This window comes from Loxodonta africana, chromosome 10, assembly GCF_030014295.1.
Source record: "Loxodonta africana isolate mLoxAfr1 chromosome 10, mLoxAfr1.hap2, whole genome shotgun sequence".
Classification (NCBI taxonomy): Eukaryota; Metazoa; Chordata; class Mammalia; order Proboscidea; family Elephantidae; genus Loxodonta; species Loxodonta africana.
In genome coordinates, this window is record NC_087351.1 from 61,394,499 (window position 1) to 61,415,411 (window position 20,913).

The window sequence follows — 20,913 nt, forward strand, 5'->3', positions numbered from 1 at the left end:
CTGGCTTTTTGCTGGCTCTGGATCCTACAGTTGCCTCTTGTTTGTCTGACTTCCAGTTCTTAGGACTTGAGCTATCAGCTTATCTGCCAAACTGGGAATTTGTTGATCTTCACAGCCTGTGAACAGAGCCCTGCTCTCCAAGCAAGATCCCTGCTTTCCAACCTGCCGATCTTAGGTTCGCCAGCCCCTGCAGCTATGTAAATCAGGAGAAGCCTCTGTGCTAATCCACAGACTTGGGACGTTCCAGCTTCTACAATCTCCTAAACCGTTCCTTTGATCTAAATCTCTCTAGATATATATAGTTATTTATGCGTTTTACTGGTTTTGCTTCTCTGGAGAATCCAGCCTAAGATAGAGGTCTTGAAATATATCCCCCTCGGAAAAGGGGGGACTACTGTACATTTAACAGAAAAAATAGTTTCCAACAAAATACTGACAGCACTTTCAACTGTTACAATACTATGCTTTAACTATCAGAAACAGTAGGGGTTGCTAAGGAACAGTCTCAATTCCCTAGAGAAACATGTGTGGATTTTTCTAGGGATAAAAGTATTTCCTATAGAGCTCATGTGAATAATAACAACAATGACAGATATTTGTTGTACACTTATTATGTGCTTCACATTGTGCTAAACATTAAATACGTTATTGCCATACATACGTTCAATCCTCAATGTCTATAAAGTGCCTAGAGCAGTGCCTGGCATATAGTAAAGGATATATAAAAAAACAAAAAGTACCCATTGCCATCAAGTGGATTCTGACTCGTGGCAGCCCCATGTGTTGCAGAGTAGAACTATTCCATAGGGTTTTCTCGGCTATAATCTTTATAGAAGCAGATTGCTAGGCCTTTCTTCCATTGTACCGCTGGGTAGGTTTGAACCAACAATGTTTAGGTTACAAGTCAAGCACAAACCATTTGTGTCACCTGGGGACTCTAAATGATATATACCAAAAAAAAAAAAAAAAAAAACCCATTGACATCAAGTCTATTCCAACTCATAGCAACTATAGGTCAGAGTAGAGCAGCCCCAATAGGGTTTCCAAGGCTCTAATCTATATGCAAGCAGACTGCTACATATTTCTCCCACAGAGCACCTGGTGGATTCAAACCACCAAACTTTCAGTTAGCAGTGGATAGCACTGTGCCATCAGGGCTCCTTTAAATGATATATAAGAGACATTAAATAAATAAATAACCCAAATAACCCTAGAGTATTATTATCTCTATTTTACATATAAGAAATCTGAGTTCAGAGAAGTTAAGTAACTTGCCCAGTGTTATACACTTATAAGTGATGTAGCTAGGATTCAGCTGAAGCTTATCAAACTCCAAAGACAGTGGACCATGTCATATTGCCTCTCCTGTATACCTCTTCTCTATATATAGTCCCTGTTCTTTTATTCACTTATTAGACTCTTTCCTACCCAATTGGCATTGAATCTATCCCAACTCATGATGACCCCATATGTGTCACAGTAGACCTGTGCTCCATAGGGTTTGCAATGGCTGCTTTTTCAGAAGTAGATCACCAGGCGTTTCTTCCAAGGCAACTCTGGGTGGACTCACACCACAAAACTTTCTAGTAGCAGCCCAGTGTGTTAACCATTTGCACCACTCAGGGACTCCAGATTCTTTCCAGATACCTCTAGAAATGTATGCGTGCTGTATATGCCAGGCACAGATTCAGATGCTGGTAATACAATGATGCATCTGTATAGATGATAACCATATTTAGTAGGACAGAGATGCTCAAACACAATTATCACAACTCATTGTGGGGAAAGTACAATCATAAAAGTAGGTACATGATCCAGAACTGGTTCAGAAGAGGAAGAGATTAATTCCAGAAAGAGGAGCCAAGGAAGACGTCACAGAAGGGATGGTGTCTAAGCTGGATTTTGAAGACAAACAACCCAAGTGGACAAGGAAGATAAGGGTCTTCAAAATAAAGACACAGAAGCATGAAACAATACTCTTACCCAGGCACATGCCAAGTCATGCAGGAATATAAAATTCAACGTGGTAGAAAAGGACTCGTGGGAAATTAAGCCTACGAGGTGGTGAGAGGCGGTATTCCTAAGGGAAGCTATTGAAAAAGTGAATGTTATCAACCAGCTGTCTAGGGGGTTGGGGGAGCCCTGATTTGTAACATTTGCTGATTTCTATGATGTACATCCTCACACCATGACTGATGTCAAGCTACCAACATAATATCACTGAACATAGGAGATAAGAAAAGATACACAATAAAAAAGTATACCATAATATGCTATTTCCACGGTATGGCTAAGAAAAAATGGCTACAATATGGTAAATAACCTCAAAAGCATAGATATTAGTAAAACATAGTAAAATAATGAGGAAGTAATTTTTGAGTATTTACTTTTGTTTTTAATATCAGTTATTTAATTGTAAATTTATCTAGTTTCATTTTTAATAAAGGTGTGTCCAAAATTTGGCTCACAAAATTCCTGAAATTTTAGAAGTTGGCTCTGGCAAACCAGAATCAGCTGGTTCCAGCACATCCCTGGTTTTAAGGCTTGGAGTGGCATGATCAGATGACAACTTCAAAGACACTGTTTTATAAAGGAAGACAGGTAGGAGCAGAAACTAGAGGCAAGGAAATTGGCTGCTGTCCCAGAAGTCTAGGCAGGTGATGACCTCCTGAACCGCCAGCGTTCTATATTACCCATACTGCACCGATACCCGAGTCTCTCTGATCTGTAACATATTGCCTACTCTGGACTATCTACTGTATTATGCTGTCCTCCAGCTGCTTCAGGTTATGAAAGTGCTGTCTCAACTAGATTGCAAGTTAATTAAAAGCGAAGCCATTTCTTCTCTCTAGTATTAAACTGGAGCCCTGGTGGCACAGTGGTTAACAGCTCAGCTACTAACAAAAAGGTCTGCAGTTGGAATCCACCAGCAGCTCCCTGGAAGCCCTATGAGGCAGTTCTACTGTCCTATAGAGTTGCTGTGAGTTGAAATTGACTTAACAGCAATGGGTTTGTTTTTGTTTTGTTTTGTTTTGTTTCATCTTATCTTGTCTTGTCTTGTCTTGTCTTGTCTTGTCTTGTCTTGTCTTGTCTTGTCTTGTCTTGTCTTGTCTTGTCTTGTCTTGTCTTGTCTTGTCTTGTCTGGCCTTGGTTTCTTTTGGTTTTGGTTTTTTGTATTAAGTCATGGTCTTCTGCTAGGATTCTCCCACATTGCTACACACAGTTCTAGGCCTATAATAAGTAACATACTAATAATGCACTAGTAATGGTGTCTTAATGGGCAGCAGTAGTTCAGTGGTAGAATTCTCACCTTCCATGGGTGAGGCCCAGGTTCAATTTCCAGCCAGTGCACCTCAAGCACAGACACCACCCACCTGTTAGTGGTGGCTTGCATGCTGCTCTAATGCTGAACAGGCTTCAGCAGAGCTTCCAGACTAGAGCAGACTAAGAAGAAATGCCTGGAGATCTACTTTCAAAAAATCAGCCAACGAAATCCCTATGGATCATAATGGTTCAGTCCATAACTGATCATGAGGATGGTGCAGGACCAGGCAACATTTTTTTTTGCACGGGTTCCCCATAGTCAGGGGCCAACTAGATGGCAGCTAACAACAAAGTTTGTGCAATGTTTTGTTTAAAGCACTTCCACTCATATTTTCACAACAGCTGGACTGCAATTCCCTACAAAATGTGCTCCAACCCTCCTCTCCAGCCAGGAGGACCTTGCTCTCCACCATCCAGCCTCACTGAGCCTCCTACCTCTCCCTGCCTGGCCTCCTCCAGTTGCTTGCTCTCCAACCCTCTCCTGAGCCTCCATGACATTGTACCCTCCTCTTTTGTTTCCCGTACCGTAATTTGTCTGTTTCCTCCACAAGACTATTAACTCATCTAAGCCAGGAACTATATCTCACCACTCTTTGTATCCTCAGCACAATGCCTAGTACATACTACACACTCAGTAAAGATATTTTAGGTGGATGATTGAGTAGGGTGGGCAGTATGGCCAAGACAGTACACTCAAAGTGGAGCCAGGCTTCCTGAGTTCTCTACTCTCCAGCTGTGTAATATGGACATGTTATTTTAGCCCTGCCTCTGGGTTCCCAAGTCTGTAAAAACAGGGCAAGTGCTGACCTCATAGAGTTTTGTGCAATTGTTGTTGTTAGTTGCCATTGAGTGAGCGCCGACTCTTGATGACCTGGGCCATCTTCATGTGAAGATTAAATAAGATGATATAAGTACTTACAACCATATCTGGCACATAGACAGTGCTATTATTTAAATAAAAATGAGTGGCTAAATGACCTTACCAAGACTACATGGATCAGTGGTAAGCATAGAACTGGAAATCAGGTTTCCTGACTCTTAGTAGATGGATGTCCACCTGGCAGGTCCTTTCAAGATGATTTAATATTGGCCCCTGCTGCAGTACCCAGCTGACCCATAGAAACACACTACTTTGCCCACGCAGGTATGACTGTGCAGCCTGTTTCCACTGCTGCCTCATTCCTGTCCCATCCAGGCTCCAGCCTTCAGACCTTTCCAGGAAAAAGTCTGACACAGCTTCCAAACCTCACAAACTCCAAGGACATATGGTCAAACTCTCATAAGAACTTTCTCAGCTAAATCTGGGTATGTAGGCAGAATAATACTGGGTTAGGCAGAATAATGACTAACCAAAGATGCCCACATCCTAATCCCCGAAACCTGTGAACATATTACAAGGCAAAGGGGAATTAAGATTGCCAATCAAGTGACCTTAAAATAAGAAGATTATCCTGGATTATCCAAATGGGCTCACTATAATTACAAGTGTCCTTAAACCTTCAGGCCATGGGTCTTTAGTTCAGCAGCTCAGCAAGCACCCAATCTTGCTGGTCTCCAATCTCAGTCTTTCCAAGGGGTCCTTTCAGAGACTCCCTCTCTTGGCTCAGTGGATATGGAGTGGAATGAAACATCATGATATTCTCCATTCCTTATAAAATACCTCTGACAAATCTTCTTCTAATGAATCCTAACTTTCTCTTACAGAGGCTATTGGGTGTGGTCACTGGGATCAATCAATTTGATCACCTTTTTCAAAGCCCTCACCCTGGCCTTAAAACTTATTACCTCATGTTGAACAGCAACAGCCCCTGGGCTGTTTTCTTTATCTACCAGTTGATTAGTTTCCTATTGCTACTGTAACAAATTACCACAAACTTGGTAGCTTGAAACAACACAAATTTATTATCTCACAGTTCTGGAGGTTAGAATTCTGAAATGGGTCTCACTAGCCTAAAAAAAGCAAAGATGTCCCTTTAAGGACTAAGGTGCACCTGACCCAAGCCATGATGTTCCCAATGACCTTATATGCATGCGAAAGATGGACAATGAATAAGGAAGACCAAAGAAGAATTGACACCTTTGAATTGTGATGTTAGCAAAGAATATTGAATATAGATTCCAAAAGAACAAACAAATCTGTCTTGAAAGAAGTACAGCCAGAAAGCTTCTTAGAAGCAAGGATGGCAAGACTTTGTCTCACATACTTTGGACATGTTATAAGGAAGGACCAGTCCCTGGAGAAGGACATCACACTTGGTAGAGGGTCAGCAAAAAAGAGGAAACCCTCAACAAGACGGATTGACACAGCGGCTGCAACAATGGACTCGAGCACGACAATGATTATGAGGATGGCACAGGACCGGGCAGTGTTTTGTTCTGTTGTACATAAGGTCGCTATGAGTCGGAACTGACTCGACAGCACCTGACAACACCAACAAGCTAAAATCAAGGTGTCAGAGGGGCTGTGTTCCTTTTGGAGGTTCTAGGAAAGAATCTGCTTTCTTGTTTTTTCCAGCTTCTAGAGGCTGCTACATTCCTTGGCTCCATCTTCAAAGCCAACAGTGGCCTGTCAAGTCTCTCACATTGCATCTCCCTGACACTGACTCCTCTGCCTCCCTCTTCCACATTTAAAGACACTTGTGATTACATTGGGCCCACCTGGATATGCTTATCTTAAGGTCAGCTGACTGGCAGCCTTAATCCATCTGCAACTTTAATTCCCCTTTGCCAGTTAAAGTAACATATTCACAGGTTCCAGGGATTAGGTTGTGGCTATGTTGGGGCGCCAGGATTCTACCTACCACACCCAGTCTTACCTGGCTATCTCTAGCTGATCCTGTGTCCTGCTGCCAGATTTTCTTCACCATCAGCCCCCTCATAAGAACCATTCGTGAGTCCTCACATTTTCTATATCCAGCAGGGTTTCAAACTGGTTAGTTCTGGTTCAAACCCATACTTTGTTTACTGGTTCATATGTCCCTGCTGCCACATCGTTCTCCCACGGAGCAACCGGTGGGTTCAAACCACTGACCTTTTGGTTAGCGGCCAGGCGCTTTAACCACTGCACCACCAGAGCACTGGTTCTCAAAATTTATTATACATAAGAATCAGCTGGGGATCTTGTTAAAATGTAGACTCTGATACAGTATATCTGAGGTAGAAATGCAAACTTTCAGCAGGGCTAACAAAAACAAACCTGTTGGAAGCCCTGATAGCCAAACACTCCTCTACCTGGCCTCCAAGGCATTACATAATCTGCTCTAGCTACCACCACCACTCCCCCAATTACCACCTCTAACTTCTCCAACCCTCCCTCAGCTCCCTGGAGGCAACCTCCCTCCAAGTAGGCCAAAGATTGACTATGTATTCAGCCTCAGAGAGAATCTCAATTCATTCCAAACATGCTCCAGAAAACACCCTCTTAACACAATGCAATAAAATTAGAAATTGATGAAAATCTAAGAAGCACAGAGTAATGGTTAAAAGCACGGCCTCAGAGATCAGAAAAATCTAGTCCACTCCTAGCTTGCAGAGTAACCTTGGCAAGTAACTTGATCTCTCTAGGGCATAGTTTTTTCACTTGTAAAATCAGTAAGATAATACATACCTCATAGAATTTTGTGGTGCATTAAATATGAAATGGGTACAAAATACTCAACCCAGTGCCTGCTACACAATAAGGATTCAATAAATGTTGCATAATGCTGTTGTTATTAATATCATGTCCCAGATTTTGTGCTAAGTGTCAAGATGCAGTCCCTGACCTTTTGGAGCTTACAGTCTAATGGGGCATACAGCAAGACAAATTCAATTACACAATGGTAATTGTACATAGCGTTATACAAACACCTCGGAGGCCCACCAAACCTGACTCCACAAGCCTTTAGATCTGTTTGCAACATAACATTTCTTCACTCTTTCGCTGCAGTTTTGAAGGGTGATTTGCAGCTTTGGTGGCACTCAGGAGCAGGAGGTTAGAGGACAATTAAAACAAAGAGGTCTGAATAACTAGACCCAATAAAAAGCAAATGTTCTAATTAAAATGCCTTTCCCAGACCCAATGCTTAGACTTCTTAGATAGGTAAAAGGCTAAGAATTACAAAGCCGGAGCCTAAATGATTTTTCTTAATAGTATTAGCCATTCAGATTTTATATCCTAAAAATTAAAATAGAAAGGGGAGGAATTCCGTAGTAATTAGTGGTCACCAGGGGTTAGGAATGAAAGGGGGAGGGAGGGAGGTGCAGCACCATGAGGAATTGTGGTGATGGAACTGTTCAGTATTTCACCTGCAGTGGTGAGTGCATGAGCCTACACATGTGATAAAATTGTGTAGAATTAGATTGTGGTGATGGCTGCACAAGACCGTGAATATACTGAAAACCACTGAGTTGTAGACTTTAAAGTGGTTCAAATAGTATGGAAAGGTTTAGAACTAAATACACACATGCACACACATGAGTACAAGTAAAATGGAAAATCTGAGTAAGACTAGGCAGATTGTATCAATGTCAATGTCCTGGCTGTGATATTGTGCTATAGTTTTGTAAAATATTACCACTGGGGAAACTGGATGAAGTGTTTTAGGGTAATTCTATTCAGCTTTATGCATTCCCTCCTAATGGAGTCAGTTTTGCTCTTCCCTGAAGCATACTTGGCATGAACTTGGGATGGACTCAGGCTAAGGTACAAGGCCAGGAGTAGTGAGACTGGGCCAGTGGCCAAGGCCAAGGAACACCTTAGCAACAAGAAGAAAAACATCTGGGCCTGGAAATGAAGTCCCTGGGAACACTGGCTGCCCAAGGCCTTGGGAAGAAAAGCAATGAGCCTTGGTCTCAGCTGGAACAGTATATAAACTTGTGTCCATTGCTAGGCAGTTACAGAGCGCTAAACTGGTCCAGCCACCACCCTGGGCCACAGTCCTGTAAGTAAGCTTCCCAGTAAACCATATGTCATGATTTCTGGTTCCGGAGTCTTTCTTCAGTCTCTTGGAGATGAGGCCAACCTTGGGTTCAGGTGTCGCTGGGTTGTTACACAACAAGTGTACACTGGGATCTCTCTCTAACATTTCTTTTACCTGCATGTGAATCTACAGTTATCCCAATAAAGATTTTAATTTTTAAGTAATGCAGTAGTTTTTCAAAAGACCTTTTGTTGTATGATTTTGTAATAGTATCTGGAGATAGTGAGAAAAGAAATGCTTTTGTTTCATCAGTCAAAAACATTTCCTAAATGTGAGCAGTTCTCTCTCGGTTCCAAGACTTCATGTTCTCCCAAGTTGGGTCAGAATTCTTTATGAACGACAAATCTACATAGCCAAGAGATTTCCCAGAAGTGACCTATCCTGAGATGGTCTGAACTACATTTATTTTTCAACCCATTTTTCATGCCTAATATTATACATTGATTTGTATCCCCCAAAAAGATATGTTCAAGTCCTAACTCCCTGACCTGTAAATGTGATCTTATATGGAAGTATTGATTTTGCAGATACAACTAGTTAATATGAGGTCATAGTGGTGTAGGGTGGACTCTAATCCAATATGACTGGGGTCCTTATAAGAAAAGAAGAGAGTCACTGAGCTGCTGCCGAGGATCAAGCAGCCTGCTTCCGGTCACTCCATCGTAGTCCCTCTCCCCAATCCCCACTTTCACCCCACTGACGCCTTCCACAGGTCGTTTCCACCAAGGAAAAGGAATTTCATAGTATGTCCGCTATCCAGAACCTCCACTCTTTCAACCCCTTTGCTGATGATGCAAATAAGGGTGGTGACGTGCTTTGTGCTGGGACTGAGAATTACACCCATGTCAGAATTCAACGGAGGAACAGCAGGAAGACCCTTACTACTATCCAAGGGATCGCTGAAGATTACTATTAAAACAACAGTTAGTGAAAGAGTTTAAGAAGAAATTTGCCTGCAGTGGTACTGTAATCCAGCATTCAGAATATGAAGAAGTAATTCAGCTACAGGGTGACCAGCTCAAGAACATATGCCAGTTCCTTGTAGAAACTGGAGTGGCTAAGGACAATCAGCTCAAGAAAGGTTCATGGGTTTTAAGCGCTTGTGGCTCACTGAAGCTTAAGTGAGGATTTCCTTGAAATGAGTAGAAAATTTCCCTTCTGTCTCTTGTCACAAGCTTAAACCTCACAGCTTGCATAATGTAGCCATTTGGGGTCCACTTTTAATTTGGACTAGTCTAAGTCCTTCATGCAATAAACTGAAAAAATCGATGCTGTCTAGTCTTGAAGTCCTTCATTTAAACAGACATCAAACAGTAGGTGCCTGGCAGTACCCAGCCTGAAACAAAGCAATAATGTGATGTTTCAGCCAAGCTCAGAGCCCCAAGATCACAGACAGCTATGAAGCTCCCCAGCCCTTCCTGCAAAGAGTTAGTTCCCTGCCCTAAAAGAATGTCACCTACCACCCGACCAGGTTTGTCAACCGCATCCCCCACCCCCACCCCAGGTATTTGCTATGCTAATCTTTTACAGCAACATGTAAAAAAAAATTAGCATAGCAGCACTTATGAAAATACCTGGCGGGGTGAGGGGGAGGACCCGCTGGCAAACAAATGTAGAAGGTGAGCTGTATTTGTGTAAAAATATGGTAGTAATGTTTATTGCAGCTCTGTTTACAATAGCAAAAAGCTGGAAGCAACCAAGATGTCCGTCAACGGATGAATGGGTAAATAAATTGTGGTATATTCACACAATGGAATACTACGCATCGATAAAGAACAGTGACGAATCTCTGAAACATTTCATAACATGGAGGAATCTGGAAGGCATTATGCTGAGCGAAATGAGTCAGAGGCAAAAGGACAAATATTGTATAAGACCACTATTATAAGATCTTGAGAAATAGAAAAAACGGAGAAGAACACATACTTTTGTGGTTACAAAGGGGGGAGGGAGGGAGGGAGGGAGAGGGTTTTTTATTGATCAATCAGTAGATAAGAAATGCTTTGGGTGAAGGGAAAGACAACACACAATACAAGGAAGGTCAGCCTAATTGGACTAGACTAAAAGCAAAGAGGTTTCCGGGATAAAATGAAAGCTTCAAAGGTCAGCGGAGCAGGGGCTGGGGTCTGGGGAACATGGTTTGAGGAGACTTCTAAGTCAACGGGCAAAATAATTCTATTATGAAAACATTCTGCATCCCACTTTGAATTGTGGCGCCTGGGGTCCTAAATGCCAACAAGCGGCCATCTAAGATACATCAATTGGTCTCAACACACCTGGAGCAAAGGCAAAGGAAGAATACCAAGGCCACACGACAACTAAGAACCCAAGAGACAGAAAGGGCCACATGAACCAGAGACCTACATTATCCTGAGACCAGAAGAACTAGTTGGTGCCTGGCCACAATCGATGTATGCCCTGCTAGGGAGCACAACAGACAACTCCTGAGGGAGCAGGAGGCCAATGGGATACAGACCCCAAATTCTCATAAAAAGACCATACCTAATGATATGAATGCGACTAGAGGAATCCCAGAGACAATGCTCCCCAGAACTTCTGATGGCACAGGACAGGAACCATCCCCGAAGACAACTCATCAGGCATGAAAAGGACTGGTCAGCAGGGGGGAGAGAGATGCTGATGAAGAGTGAGCCAATTAAATTAGGTGGACACTGGAGAGTGTGTTGGCAACTCTTGACTGGAGGAGGGATGGGAAGATAGAGAGAGAGGGAAGATGGCAAAATTGGCACGAAACAAGAGACTGAAAGGGCTGACTCAATAGGGGGAGAGCAAGTGGGAGAAGGGAGTATGATGTATGTAAACCTACATGTGACAGACTGATTGGAATGGTAAATGTTCGCTTGAAGCTTAATAAAAATTAATTTAAAAAAATATATGGTAGTATTGCTTTGGGCCAAAATAGTTCCTTCCATTCAAGTTTTCAATAAATTTCACAACATTCAAATAGGGACACTGCTCATATGTGTAAATATGATGGCAAACTACCATAGCTATATCTAAAACACCTAACCAAACCTGTTGCCATCAAACTGCCCCATAGCGTTTCCAAGGAGCACGTGGGGGATTTGAACTGCCCACCTTTTGGTTAAGTGTTTGGTTAGCAGCCCACAAATTAAGCACTAAGCCACCAGGGCTTCCATAGCTATACCTAGATATTCTTTAGTCTGAGAGGTAACTGTGTTTCTCTGCCCTGACTTTTTCCTCTGTGTCCTCTCCACGCCCAAAGCCATAGTTTACTACAACCAAAGACAGTAATTCCACCCTCTGTACCTGCTTCCTGGCCTTGACACTTCGTGCTGTGTCCCAACACCTCTGATTTATCTGTTATGCACTCGTGCCTCCTCGTCCACAGTAGGGTTGGGTTTTTTTAGCTAGCACATAATCTTCAAAGTAGTCCTCTTACATGGCTGTATGCATAGTCTAACAATGGTACATGCTGATCCACAAAACATTTTGTCAATTCTTTCTTACAATTACCTTCAAGGCTTTATAGCGTATCCTTTTGTATAAGTAGTGGAATTTTTTTGTTTGTTTTCATCTAAAGAAATAATTTGATGACTGAAAATAGCTAAATGCATACATAACTAAAGGTGGTAAATAATGTGGACAATGAAGCTTAGTAAAACTATTTTTCCCCCGAAATGACCACAAAACAATGAGACTGAATTTTTTACTGTATGTGGCTCATAATACTAGTTCTGAAGGTATAATAAGGATGTCAATATGATTTAGGCAACAAGAGCAGTACGGTAAATGTGTATTATCAATCCCATGGGGTATCTTCAGAAAAAAATTGCTTGGGTAGATAATTTCTAGCAAATGTATAATATCAGGGATACAGAATATAAAAAAAGAGAGAACCAGGGCCCCCAACTTCCACTCCTAGCCCACTTCCCATGTAGTGCCCTGCCAGACTAGAAAAGAGACAAAACTTTTAGAACTGTAAGAAATATAACAGAATTGTCAAAACTACATAAAAATAACTTCATAAATTATAAAATAATTTGAAGAGTATTATAAATTTTTATTCAACACACCAAATTAAAACAAAGGCCCTGAGTGCCAAGAGCTCCATCTTAAGGAGAAACCTACCAGCAACAACCACTCCAAAAAAACGTTCCTTCTATAGGTACCCGTTGTGGTCAATTCTGACTCACATAGACCCTATAGGACAGAGTAGGACAGCCCTGTGGAGATTCCAAGGAGCGCCTGGTGGAAGTCAGAATTGACTTGAGGGCAGAGGGTTTAGTGGGTTCTTCTGCAGGTGAGCTTGGAGCCCTGGTGGCAGAGTGGTTAAGCATTGGTCTGCTAACCAAAAGGTTGGCAGTTGCGATCCACCAGCCACTCCTTGGAAATCCTATGGGGCAATTCTACTTTGTCATGTAGGGTCACTCTGAGTCTGAATTGACTCAACAACCGCGCGCTTGGTTTTGGTTTTTACATGTGAGTTGGCGCTCTGGTGGTGCAGCGGTTAAGATCGCAGCTGTTAACCAAAAGGCCAGCAGTTTGAATCCACCAGCTGCTTCTTGGAAACCCTGTAGGGCAGCTCTACTCTGTCTTATAGGGTCACTATGAGTCAGAATCCATTCAACAGCAACAAGTTTGGTTTCTTGGTTTACAAGAGAGTAGAATTTTTTTTTTTTTTATTAGTCTTCTTTGTAGGTATAGGTCATCTTTAAGATATGCGCAAAGTGCTTGGCACAGGAAAGGTGTTCAGTAAATGGTAGCTATTATTACTAAGCTTCCTATCACTCACATGGGGCTGGTTTGAATTATTATCTGTTCTTAAGAGAGACTGACTATCTATGTCCAAGATTATCAGATTACTAAACCCTAATCATTGGAGTTCACAAGTTTATTTAGAGGTTTCTACAAATGGAATTCATTTGAGGTCAATCATTTATCCTAGTAATTCCCAAAAACATCCAAATGGAAGAGGACTGGAAGTCTTGGTATCTCTTTGTAGAATATGTAAAAGGACTAAAACAAGCATGATAGAGGTCTCCAGTCTCTCTGCCTTGTCTTCTACCCATAAAACCCATTGCCGTCGGGTTGATTCTGACTCATAGCAGCCCTGTAGGACAGAGTAGAACTGCCCCGTAGGGTTTCCAAGGAGCAGCTGGTGGATTTGAACTGTCAACCTTTTGGTTAGCAGCCCAGTGCTTAACCACTGTGCCACAAGGCCTCCTCGTCTTCTACATTGGCCCCCTTTTCTTTCTTTTTTTGCCAACTACCTCCCCCACCTAATGAACTTTAATTAGCCAATAAAGCACAAGGCTTGCAAAAACATTCCTCAGAAAAAAACTCTAGTGGTGGTTATTGAGACCCCAAGCAAGGGGCATGAAAACAAGAAAGACCCCCCAAGTCAAAAACCTCTGCCTAAGCCAAAACCACAAAGACACATACCCAAATTTCCCCCATGCAGTCAAAGCCTGGCCCTGCTTCAATTGGGGAGTCACCTGGCCTTCAGGTGCCCCTGATGCACATCAGCTGATTAAAACCTCTCCCCCACGATTTGAGTCACTTCAATCCTTTTCTTTGGACACCAAGAAATGTATTTATTCCATCACACAGCTTAGGAACAGTTTATTGACAGAAACAAAATAATTCTGTTCTATTATAGTAAACCCATTGCTATCGAGTCAGTTCCAAACCTATAGGACAGAGTAGAACTGTCCTATACGGTATAACTGTCCCATAGGGTCCCATAGGGTTTCCAAGGAGCGCTTGGTGGATTTGAACAGCCAACCGGTTGCTGATTTTGAACTGTCAACCTTTTGGTTAGCAGCCAAACTCTTAACCACTCTGCCACCAGGGCTCCTTTATTATGGTAGGTGTTTGCAATTTAACATTACAGCTACGAGTACTTGAGTCCACAGGAAAACCAACTGTCAACTGAAGCCTGATCAATGGACGGTCTCAGATTCACCCTATTACAACCTCACCTGCTCCTTGGTCAGTCCTTCTCCATGTGCTCAAGTTTGCCTACAATTGCAGATGTCCAAGATTTAAGACCTGTTTGGGGGAGAACTTAAAACAGAGATAATTCTCTCCATTCCCTTATTTCATCAGTTGCCTTTTAGCAGGGGCTGAAGGCGGCTGGCATTCATACACCAGTCTCCCTGGTTATATTTCCCAAACGGAAGTCTTGTCCACAATGCAGTAAGGCAGTGACCCTAATTAACCCAAAAGCGGTACAGTTGGGTCAATATAGCCATCCTCCAAAGACAATACATCTACCCTCTGCATAATGAAAGGAGGGTATTAGCTTCAACAGGGACACAGCCTAGGGCAAAGAATTAAATGACTTTCCTGGGACTGAGGAGAAGTGGAGAACCCAGACTCAGAAAAATATCTATGAGGACCGAGAACTAATCAAGACAAGAAGGGGAAAATATTGTATTTCTAGCTACATTTTTTGATTAATATATTGATAACCGTCTGTGCCACTGTGGTTCCTATTTGGAAAAGGCAAATGGAAGGAAAATTGCATACTAAGAGCCAAGTTGACGAATTCAAATTTAAATGCTAACTGGGTACAGAAAAGTTACCTCCTAGGCCCTTAGTGACTCAAAGTCTGGACCTAACTCCAGCTCTAACCCTTGTTTTGAATGGCAAAACCCTGCCTTGCTTGGTGTCAGAAGCCTAATTAAAGAAGCACCAGGAGAGTAAAACCAATAGCCTTTGTTAAATTACACAATTTTCCTGAAGCCTTATCAATAGCAAACAGCATATAGCCTATTCCCAGAGAACAAGACAGGGGGAAGCATGTCCCCTAAGGCTTTCAGCAAGATGTAACAGGTCTCAAGGAAGATTTCAAAGCCAAGCCAAAACCCCCTTGAGACCCCAAACAGAACTGCAGTGAGCTAACAGTGACTATACTGAGCTGGAGCAAGAATTCTGAGCTCTGTCCACCTCACTCCTGTGGCCTCCAGGCAGCGGGGCTCCAGCTGGGGAGGACCTTGAGGAAGAGATGCTTCATCTTGTTGTTGAAAGGGAGGAAGGTCTTCACAGTTAGGAGGAGGATTCTGTGAGCCTCTCTGCAAGTAGTCAGTAGTCTACTGCCCCAGAATCCAGAGTGAAAGCCAATTCCGAAGTCAAGGAGAGGATGCAACACTCTGTAACAGAGACACAGTGGCCCTCACACTTCAGCGCACCTCTATGGGCCCAGAAAATTAACCTAGATTTCCTGGTCTGCCATTTTGTTGCTAGGGCTGTGGGCTTTGTTAAAAGAGCAGAGATCTCTGGCCATGTGAATACCGAACTCCATTGCTCTCCCTGCTAATACGCCAATGGCTATCAGAGTGCTAAGGGCCTTCATAATAACAAGGAGTGTGTCCACTAGCTGGGACAAAGGCCCACCCGAGAGACAGGCAGCCCAGAGTGGAGTGGCTCCCTGGGGTCTAGGTAGAGATGTAGGTTTGGCACACATAATACCCAAGGTATCTAACAGTTTTCTTTTTCTTTTCTGTTTTTAAGTGTTTTCTTTTTAGTTGTGGTAAAATATATATAACAAAAACTTTGCCATTTTAACCATTTTTAAGCGTGCAATTGAGCAACATTAATTACCTTCACCATGTTGTGCTACCATCACCAATGTTCATTTCTGAAAACTTCTCATCACTCCAAATAAAAACTCAGTACCCCTTAGACAATGGTATGCATTGAATTGTGTCCCCAAAAAATGTGTATCAACTTGGCTAGGTCATAAATTCCAGTATTGTGTGGTTGTCCGCTCTCATGGATTGAATTATATCCTCCCAAAAATGTGTGTGTCAATTTGGCTGGACCATGATTCCCAGTATTGTGTGATTGTCCTCCATTTTGTGATTGTAATTTTATGTTAAAGAGGATTAGGGTGGGATAGTAACACCCTTACTAAGGTCACATTCCTGATCCAATGTAAAAGGAGTTTCCCTGGGGTCTTAAAACAGATAAAAAGAAAAGGAAGCAAGCAGAGAGGGAGGACCTCACACCACCAAGAAAGCAGCTCTGGGAGTAGAGCACGCCCTTTGGACCTGGGGTTCCTGTGCAGAGATGCTCCTAGTCCAGGAGAAGATTGATGACCAGGACCTTCCTCCAGAGCCAACAGAGAAAGCCTTCCCCTGGAGCTGACACTCTGAATTTGGACTTCTAGCCTACTAGACTGTGAGAAAATAAATTTCTCTTTGTTAAAGCCATCCACTAGTGGTATTTTTCTTACAGCAGCACTGATGACTAAGACATCCACCATTTTGTGATCTGATGTAATTAGCCTATGTGTTGTAAATCCTAACCTCTATGATGTTAATGAGCCAGGATTAGAGGCAGTTATGTTAATGAGGCAAAACTCAATCTATAGAATTAGGTTGTATCTTGAGTCAATCTCTTTTGAGATATAAAAAAGAATTGAGCAGAGAGGAAAGGGACCTCATTACCACCAAGCAAGAAGAGCCAGAAGAGGAGTGCATTCTTTGGACCCAGGGTCCCTGCAATAAGAAGCTCCAAGACCAGGGAAAGATTGATGACAAGGACCTTTCCCCAAAGCCAGCAGAGAGAGAAAGACTTCCCCTGGAGCTGACACCCTGAATTCAGACTTCTAGCCTCCTAAACTGTGAAAGAATAAATTTCTGTTTGTTAAAGTCATCCACTTGTAGTATTTCTGTTACAGCAGCACTAGATGACTAAAAAAAAAAAAAATAAGACAAGTAATAACTCCTAACACGGGTTTTCTTATGCAATAAACTTAACTAAAGGTTAAATCAAGATTGGAAAATTATACTCTTGATGAGTTACTTACCACGTGTCTGCAAAAGGGAAAGAACTGAGACAACTTCCATGGCCTCCCCCCTCCCACCTCCCCCATGAAGCTTATATATGGGTCTGCTCCTGGTGGCATAGTGGTTAAGAGCTCAGGGTGCTAAAGAAAAGGTTGATAGTTCAAATCCACCAGCCACTCCTTGGAAACCCTATGGGGCAGTTCTACTCTGTCCTATAGGGTCGCTATGAGTCAGAATTGACTCGGTGGCAATGAGTTTGGTTTTTGGGTTTAGGGTTCAAAAAGTCTAGCCTAGAGAATCTACCATAAAAGAATACAAATGTTCAACCTGTTTTTAACACGAAACCTCATTTTTTATGTCTTTCTTTCTGCTGCATTAGAAAGAGTTGTTCTGCCCATTCTAGGGGATACAGCAATCTTCTCAAGAATAGGCTGCAAACATTTCTCTGACCTTCTTCTAGCCTACAGCATTTCTAAAGAATAATATCTTCTTCCAGGAAAAACGGATGGGCCCTTTTGTGTCTAGTCCTAGCTGGAGGAAAAATTCAGGTCTTCTTGAAACCAGAAAGAGCAGAAGGGGACCAGCCATCTGCTTAAGAGTAACTTCCCAGAGATGGCAAGACCTCATTATAAGAATGGACAATGAACTTCTCAGTGGTGACTATGATAGACTGTGGCCTCAGGCCCTACTCACCAAGTAGAAAGAGGTGATCGTGAAAAATGATTTATTTAAACCTAGCATTCTTGATGGGAAGGAAGGAGTCAAGAAAGAACATAGGATCCTAACTAGAACTTGATTAGGACCAGACAATGCTGGGTGGCCAAGAGAAACATAAAAGCAAACAGGGAAACCCTCAAAAAGGAAGTCAAGTTTTTGCGACAAATGGCACCAAATTCACTGTTTTGCCTCCTTGATCCAAAATTCTAGTAATAGACAGTATATGCAAGAAACCCTCTCTGGATTGTTTCAGGTTAGAATTGGAAAACTCTGCTTTTCCAAATGTATCATATATATCAAACTTTTTCAGACACATTCATTTTAACTCTCACATCACCCTCTAGCAATTTCCACCCACCCAAACACACGTCCATATCTCAATGTCTCAGTAAGGTAATGGATCCAGTGGATTAATCCTTTTAAAGCACATTATCAAGAACTCTCTAACTTTTTTTTAGTGAAAGCAAACTCTCTCTGTCAACAAACTGAAAAAGATGTTTCTCCCACATGCTTTTACTTTGATGAAATATTTATTTTAAACATCACGTTATTGCTATTTGACAAGCCCCCACTGAAAAGCTGGCACCAGGAGGAAATAACTGACTGTGTTTGCTCTAAAGACAACAACCTGACAGCAATGTTTGATATGACACTGTGTTCTTCCTGGGCCCCTCAGAAAAAGGTGTCTCGCATTAGAAGTTTGAAATGCAGTTTCTCATAGAACAAACAGCAATGCCAAAGACAAAGAAACAAAACAAAATTTACTAAACAAGCACAAATTCATTTCATCATCCTCAGGATATTTTTCATCTTTCTCATAATAATTCTGAAAATAATTAAAGACTAAAAACCAATAAACCAAACCTGTTGCCATCAATTCCAATTCATAGTGACCCTATAGGACAGAGTAGAGCTGTCCCATAGGGTTTCCAAGTGGCAGCTAGTGGATTCCAAGTGGCAGCTGGTGTATTCAAACTGCCGACCTTTTGGTTAGCAGCTGAGCTCTTAACCACTGGGCCACCAGGGCTCCCATTTAGGACTGTTGTTGTTGTTGTGTGCAGTCGAGTCAATTGCAACTCATAGCAACCCTATAGAACAGGATAGAACTGTCCCATAGGGTCTCCAAGGAGCAGCTGGTGGATTCAAACTGTCGACCTTTCGATTAGCAGCCTGAGCTCTTAATCACTTCCCACCAGACCTCCATTAAAGACTAACAAAAAAACAAACCCATTGCTGTCAAGTCTATTCCAACTCATAGTGACCCTATAGGAGTAGAACTGCCCCATAGGGTTTCCAGGGAGAGCCTGGGGGATTTGAACTATCAACCTTTTTGTTAGCAGATGTAGCTCTTAACCATTGAGCCAGTAGGGTTTCCCTAATAAGACTAGTAAACATAAAACACATAATAAACTGTGACTTTTTGAAAGCAGATTGCCAGGCTTGTCTTTGCATAGGTTCAAACCACCAACCTTTCAGCTAGTAGTCAAGCACTTAACCGTTTGCACCACCCGTAAGAGTATTTTGTTAGGGAATGAAGAAAAACTCTGTCCTTGACATAAGACACAAAATTTTGAAGGGCAATGATAGGAGTCTTTAGAAAACTCACTTATTTGGGCTGAGCTGTGCTTGTTCAGTAACTAAGACATGGCTCTGCTAGTACTGCATGCAACAGGAAACTGACTATCCTGACTACAGTGTCTCCACAAATCAGGCGTATTTTTCTTATGGAACCAGAAATCCAGAGATAGGCAGAACAGGTCTGGTGCAGCTGCTCAAGGAAGTCACCAAGGATACAGGCTTCTTCTAACTTTCTGCTCCTCCATCTGCAGGATGTGGCTTTTGTCCTCACAGTCACAAGATGACTGCTTAACCTCTAGACATTAAGTCTTTCTTCCAGGCAGGAATAAGAAGAGAAAGAGGATAAAAGGCTAAAGATAAAAGGTATGTGCCTGCTGAGTCTCTTTTGTCAGGAAAAGAATAGCTTTCTGGGACTTCTGTCTCACTGGCAAGAGCTCTGTCACTCTATCTATGAGAAAGCCTGGTAAACCTAGTTCTATGCTGTTCCATTATTGCCCTGAACAAAATCTGGGTTCTGTCAGTCAGAAACATGAAGGAGAATGATACCGATGCAGGGTGAATTTTGCACTCTGAAGGTATGAAGAAGAAAAACCAAAATGCTCTCTCTCTCAATCATAAGTTATCTTCTAGTGTTAGGACATAATAATAGTGCGTACCACCAGTTAATCTTATGATGCAAGGTTAAACTACCCAACCTTAGACTGGACATAAGCAAGGATTTGTCAACAAAGAAAACAGGCAAACACAAACGCAATCAGCATTGAAGATTCCTCTATAGATGGGACAAGAACCATTTCTTACAGAAATTCTTATACATGCACATGAAGATTTATGTACAAGCATGTTAAATGCAGCACTGTTCTTAAGAGTTAAAAGTTGGAAACAACCTTACATGACCATCAATAGCAAAGTAATTTTTTTTTTAAATATGGTACATCCATATGCCGGGAAATCTAAGCAGCTGTTTAAAGAACGAAGTGGACTTAAATGACTGACATGAAAAATGTTTCAAAATATTAAGTGATAAAATAAATCAGATTCCATTTATGTAAATATTTGTATGTGTATATATACCTATATATGTAATTGCATAAAGGAAGAATTAGAAAATATACACCACACTATTATGGCTGGGGAGAGGAGTGAGAAAGGGTGGGAATGGTGTCAGTAGAACAAAGATACTTACATTTTGCTCTTTATGCTTCTGTATTACTTAAATATTTTGAAATGAAAATGTATTTATTAGGTGCATAACTCTTTAAAATAATAAAAACAAGAAGGACTGAAATCATGATGTTCTGTGTAACACAAAGCCTCAGGGCTCTGGACTAGGAATCTGAAGTCTTAGCATCTACTCCTACTTCTGTCACAATTTTTGAATCTCAATTCCTTCGTCTGGAAAACTAGTAGACATTGTGTGGCCCAATTGTAGGACTGTTTTGTGGAGCAAATGAGATAAAGAGCATATAAATGCTCTTTGAAAAAAAGTAAAGCTCTAGATAGGTAGATGTAAGATATCATTAGTAGTCCCTAAAACATTCTAGAACTCATTT

General features: G+C 41.8%; 1 pseudogene; it reads left to right on the top strand.

The window, feature by feature from the left end:
* Positions 1-8,832: 8,832 nt before the first annotated feature.
* Positions 8,833-9,410, top strand: LOC100672798 (eukaryotic translation initiation factor 1-like; annotated as a pseudogene).
* Positions 9,411-20,913: the final 11,503 nt, after the last annotated feature.